This window comes from Pelobates fuscus, chromosome 12, assembly GCF_036172605.1.
Source record: "Pelobates fuscus isolate aPelFus1 chromosome 12, aPelFus1.pri, whole genome shotgun sequence".
Classification (NCBI taxonomy): Eukaryota; Metazoa; Chordata; class Amphibia; order Anura; family Pelobatidae; genus Pelobates; species Pelobates fuscus.
In genome coordinates this window covers 82,135,710-82,141,709 of record NC_086328.1, presented here as the reverse complement: position 1 = coordinate 82,141,709, position 6,000 = coordinate 82,135,710, and positions in this window count along the sequence as shown.

Below are 6,000 nucleotides of genomic sequence, written 5' to 3'. Positions count from 1 at the left end.
AGCCCAAAACTTAACAGCCTGAGCATAAACCACAGCCGATTTGTTCAGTTGACCATTAAAGGGACACTATAGTCACCTGAACAACTTCAGCTTAATGAGGTTGTTCAGGTGAGTGCTACAGCTACCCGGAGCCTTTTTCTTGTAAGCACTGTATTTTCTGAGAAAATGCAGTGTTTACATTGGAAGCTTGGAACACCTCTTGTTGCAGTCAATCAGAAGGCCACCAGAGGGACTTCCGAGTTCAGAGGCCCTAAAAAGGCCTCTCGTCCGATGCATTCTGGGTGAATGCATCAGACGGGCTATCAGCACACAAAGCACTGTGAACGCGCTTTGTGTGCTGACAGCCTGTCAGCACTGCTGTGGGCGTGGCTTCAGCTGACAGCTTCAGCTTCAGCTGACAGCTGAAGCCCGAACCCACAGGGGCGCTTACGGTCCCCAATAGTGGTTGAAGGGGGGGGAGACCTACTCTCCTCCCCCCCCCCCCGGCCCCCACCGCTGTGCGGCGGGTGGGGGCCCTAAAATTATCAATAAGGGGGGGACCTATTGTCCCCCCCGGCCCCCACCCCTGAGCGGTGGGTGGGGGCCCTAAAATTATCGATAAGGGGGGGGGGGACCTACTGTACCCCCCCCGGCCCCCACCCCTGTGCGGCGGGTGGGGGCCCTAAAATTATCAATAAGGGGGGGACCTATTGTCCCCCCCGGCCCCCACCCCTGAGCGGTGGGTGGGGGCCCTAAAATGATCAATAAGGGGGGGGGGACCTACTGTCCCCCCCGGCCCCCACCCCTGTGCGGCGGGTGGGGGCCCTAAAATTATCAATAAGGGGGGACCTACTGTCCCCCCCGGCCCCCACCCCTGAGCGGTGGGTGGGGGCCCTAAATACAAAGGGGGGGGGACCCTAGTTAACCCTCCCCCCCCCAAAAAAAAATATCTCCCTACCTACCCCCCTCACCCTAAAAATAATGAGGGGGGGAACATTAACTAAAAACCTGTAAAAAAAAAAAAAAAAGAGATAAAAAAAAACTTACCATTCGATGTTTTCTTTCTTCTAAAATCTTCTTTCTTCAGCCCAAAAAAGGCCAAATAAAAATCCATAATAACCGACGCAATTAAAAAAAAAAAAAAAAAAAAAACGAGCGCAAAAAAAAATAATCCATCTTCACCCATGGAGGGCTCCGCGCAGACTGAGCTCCGCAGGGCGAGGGAAGGCTTATAAAGCCTTGCCCCGCCCTGCAATTATGCTAAGAACACTCTGATTGGTGGGTTTAAGCCAATCAGAGTGCTCTGTGTCATTTTACAAGCGTGGGAAAGTTCTTTGGAATTTTCCCACGCTTGTAAAATGACACAGAGCACTGTGATTGGATGGATTTCAAGCCATCCAATCACAGTGCTCTGTGTCATTTTACAAGCGTGGGAAAGTTCTTTGGAATTTTCCCACGCTTGTAAAATGACACAGAGCACTGTGATTGGATGGATTTCAAGCCATCCAATCACAGTGCTCTTTGTCATTTTACAAGCGTGGGAAAGTTCTTTGGAATTTTCCCACGCTTGTAAAATGACACAGAGCACTGTGATTGGATGGCTTGAAATCCATCCAATCACAGTGCTCTGTGTCATTTTACAAGCGTGGGAAAATTCCAAAGAACTTTCCCACGCTTGTAAAATGACACAGAGCACTCTGATTGGCTTAAACCCACCAATCAGAGTGTTCTTAGCATAATTGCAGGGCGGGGCAAGGCTTTATAAGCCTTCCCCCGCCCTGCGGAGCTCAGTCTGCGCGGAGCCCTCCATGGGTGAAGATGGATTATTTTTTTTTGCGCTCGTTTTTTTTTTTTTTTTTTTTTTAATTGCGTCGGTTATTATGGATTTTTATTTGGCCTTTTTTGGGCTGAAGAAAGAAGATTTTAGAAGAAAGAAAACATCGAATGGTAAGTTTTTTTTTATCTCTTTTTTTTTTTTTTACAGGTTTTTAGTTACTGTTCCCCCCCTCATTATTTTTAGGGTGAGGGGGGTAGGTAGGGAGATATTTTTTTTTGGGGGGGGGGGGAGGGTTAACTAGGGTCCCCCCCCCTTTGTATTTAGGGCCCCCACCCACCGCTCAGGGGTGGGGGCCGGGGGGGACAGTAGGTCCCCCCCTTATTGATAATTGTAGGGCCCCCACCCGCCGCTCAGGGGTGGGGGCCGGGGGGGGGCAGTAAGTCCCCCCCCTCATTGATAATTTTAGGGCCCCCACCCGCCGCACAGGGGTGGGGGCCGGGGGGGACAGTAGGTCCCCCCCTTATTGATAATTGTAGGGCCCCCACCCGCCGCTCAGGGGTGGGGGCCGGGGGGGGGCAGTAAGTCCCCCCCCTCATTGATAATTTTAGGGCCCCCACCCGCCGCACAGGGGTGGGGGCCGGGGGGGACAGTAGGTCCCCCCCTTATTGATAATTGTAGGGCCCCCACCCGCCGCTCAGGGGTGGGGGCCGGGGGGGGGCAGTAAGTCCCCCCCCTCATTGATAATTTTAGGGCCCCCACCCGCCGCACAGGGGTGGGGGCCGGGGGGGACAGTAGGTCCCCCCCCTTATTGATAATTGTAGGGCCCCCACCCGCCGCACAGGGGTGGGGGCCGGGGGGGGCAGTAGGTCCCCCCCCCTCATTGATAATTTTAGGGCCCCCACCCGCCGCACAGGGGTGGGGGCCGGGGGGGGACAGTAGGTCCCCCCCCTTATTGATAATTTTAGAAAGCGAGCTGAGCTGTCAGTCAGACAGCTCAGCTCGCGAACGCGCATTCCGCGCACATGCGCGGTAAAGCGCTCAGGTTCTTCATAGGGCGGCATTCAATGCCGCTCTATGAAGAACGCGATTGGTGCAGCGCGAAGCCGTCCCATTGGGCCCCGCGATTTCGTCATTTTGACGAAAAAGGGGGCGCGGCCGAGCGGGGAGCTCGGCGCTGGAACGGAGGTAAGTTTTTAATATAAAAACACCGTTTTTTTTTTTTTTAATGAATGAAAGTTCATATAAAAGCAAGAAGGAAGGCTGGGGGACCTGTCTTTCTTGCTTTTATATGGTGACTATAGAGTCCCTTTAAGCCCAGTGCAAAGCAAATTGTGCGTTGCTTTTGTAATCTCAAGCATCAGGCTGAATCGCAAAAGAACAGAAGATCATCCAAGTAACAGACAATGAAATCCCTTTGTGCTCAGAGATGAGCTTTAACAACTTAGTTAAATTCTAAAGGGTGGAATTCAGAGTGAAAGTGTCACAGTTCTCACTGTGACATCCAGACTGCCAGACGAGATTGCCCCAACAGGGGATTTGAACCTGGGTGATTTATGGTTCTCAGCATGTGTTCCTGCCTCTGAGCCACTTCGGTTCTTGGTTTGGCCTGAATCTTATCCTTGCCAAGTCTACAGCACTTTGACTGCTCCTGTCAATCGTAGTCCAGCTGTAAAGTATCACTGATTAGCCAGGTATAAGACACTGCCTCTCCCTGAGGGCAGTGTCAGTTCTGCTGTCTGGTTCCTGTTTTTGAGTTTCCAGATCGTTTGTTCCTGGATCCTGGCTTATTCGCATCGTGTGTCCTGACTTCTGGCATCCTCTGACCTTGGCTTTCTTACCGTGTATCCTGACTTCTGGCATCCTCTGACTTTGGCTTACCCTTGACTATTCTCCTGCTTGTGTCCTTACCTGTACTGCGACTTGGAGCAACATCCTGCACAGACCCCGTGCACAGACTCACAGGCCAGGTGAATTCTTAACTGACCACCTTGGCCTGTGTTTAATTGCAAGGGTGAGCATAAATCTCTGCCTACCGGACTCCCAACTAAGGTAAGGCAAGTGAACTAGCAAGTTTCAATGGAAACATAGGAAAAGTAGACTTTCTTGGGCCACCTGTACCAGCAAATGCACATTCTTTAAATCCAGGCGTGTAAACCAGACATCTTTTGGAGTAGGTCTCTTAAAAGATGCATACCCTCTGTGAAGAAAAGAGACTGTTCATTCGAGACTTTTAGGGCCATTCATGACTTTTTATGCTGTATTAGTTCGGTAGATAAACCTACTGAACACCGATCACTCCCTGGCTCATTATCTACAAAGGAAACTGTTGATTGAGCGCTCTCTTTGGGTGGCCGCCGTTCATATAGCCGAATGCCACATGGAAGAAAAAACGGCGGTCATCTTGTTTGCATGAAAGGAGGCAGCGGGACTTGGTCATCGAATGTCTAGAACTAAAATCGGACACTCGACTTCCCAAACACCGGTGAAAACAAATGAATGCCTGCTTCCTTTTCACGAACAACTAGGAGGGCGCTGTTCAGTAGTTTACTGCCCACGAACAAGGGGAACAATCGCTCCTATGAGCCAGGGGGCTCCGTTCATGTTTTCTTTTGTTTATTTGACTTTATCGAAATAGACCAACCGCACAACCTAAACTCATGGAACTGTTTCGGGCAGGAGCCTCGTGTGGGCTCGGTAAAATGAGACTTCGATACAATTCGGAAACACCGAACTGATCTGGGTGATTTTTGAATATGTATGTCACCCAGATCAGGGCTATCGGGGGATATGTAATTTATGGGGATACCGTGTGTTTTAGGGTACTTTCTAAGTTTTGGGGAAAATATGTTTTGTTTTTTTCTGCCTGGAGATAATTGGGATAGCCTTTAGTTTACTTAATTATCTCACAGGCAGAGAGGAATGGGAGTGTTTCACTTTGTCAATGTAAAATGATTGGTTGTAATCTTTGTGTCCTGGTGCCCAACAAGGTCCAGGTGGGAGGTCCCTTTGCATGGGGACTTGCATAAAGGCCAGTGTGGCATCAATAAACCTTCATTCCTGTTGTACCATTCATGAAGTCTAGGCTCATGTTTGGATAACTATCTACTGGCTGGCGAGAAACTACTTGGAAGCTGCATTCGTCCAGAACTATTTGTATCTACACCTGAACTGCAACTATAATGACTAAGGCTCAGCAGTTCAGGAGGAATAGGTGAACAAGGAACTATAACTACCAGCGGTCATAACAACCTCCATCCTGAAATGTCTGTACACCACCTAAAATGTGGTGTCTTATATGAGCTCTGAATGGAATTTGATTCCATAACCTTTGACAGTCTGCAAATTCCACACATCTGACGTCCACATCATCCTTTCCTGTAGGAACAGAGAAAGTCTTCCAGCAGTGAGAGAGTGAGAAGAATTCACAAGTGGACGACTCACCTGTCTGAAAGCAGGTTCTACCTCTGACTCTTGAGCCCTGACATTTTTTGGAGGCGAAGGTGTCCAGCACTAATTAGCCAAGAAAGAAGGAGGTTGCTTGCCCAATTCGGTGACTGGAGATTGCACATCCCCGCTGCTGACCAGCCCATCCAAATACAACTCTAGCTGGCAAAGGTCTGAAGATTTTTCTCCGGGATATTTGGGTTTTATGCAAGGTGTCAAACAAGTTCACATGTTTTTGAAGCTCCTTCAGGAAGGGTTTCCCAAAGAGGAGTCCTTTGGCTAAGGGTCCTTCTTTGCCAGTGTGACGGAGCTACTGTACCACGACCGAGACCCTTCACCAAATCTGCTTCCTAGCCATTCGGGAGAGAGCCTGGAACGCTTCAGCACCAGTTGCCGAAGCCTGACACTCTGGAACTCTTCCACCCGACCAGACTCTTCTTCCAGGCAGGTATTGTCCCCTCTGCCTATTCATCAATAGCTCTCCTCAGGCAGGTATTGTCCCCTCTGCCTATTCCTCTGCAGCTATGCTTATAGTGATTGCTCCTGTCTTTACAAAGACATTTGCGACTCTCAGGCCTAGCTCTCTTGATTCGCCAGTTTGCTAGAGGGATCCTGCCGCCAGCCAACAGGTCCAAAGACTCTGTTACTGGGATACCTAAAAATCCACACAGGACATACAGTTCCAAAAGGAACTAACATAACATTCTTTATTTTTACTCGGGACTAGCCCATATGCTCATAATATTTAGATCACTGTGACAACTTCAATACAATACAAATATAAAGAACATTAGCAAATG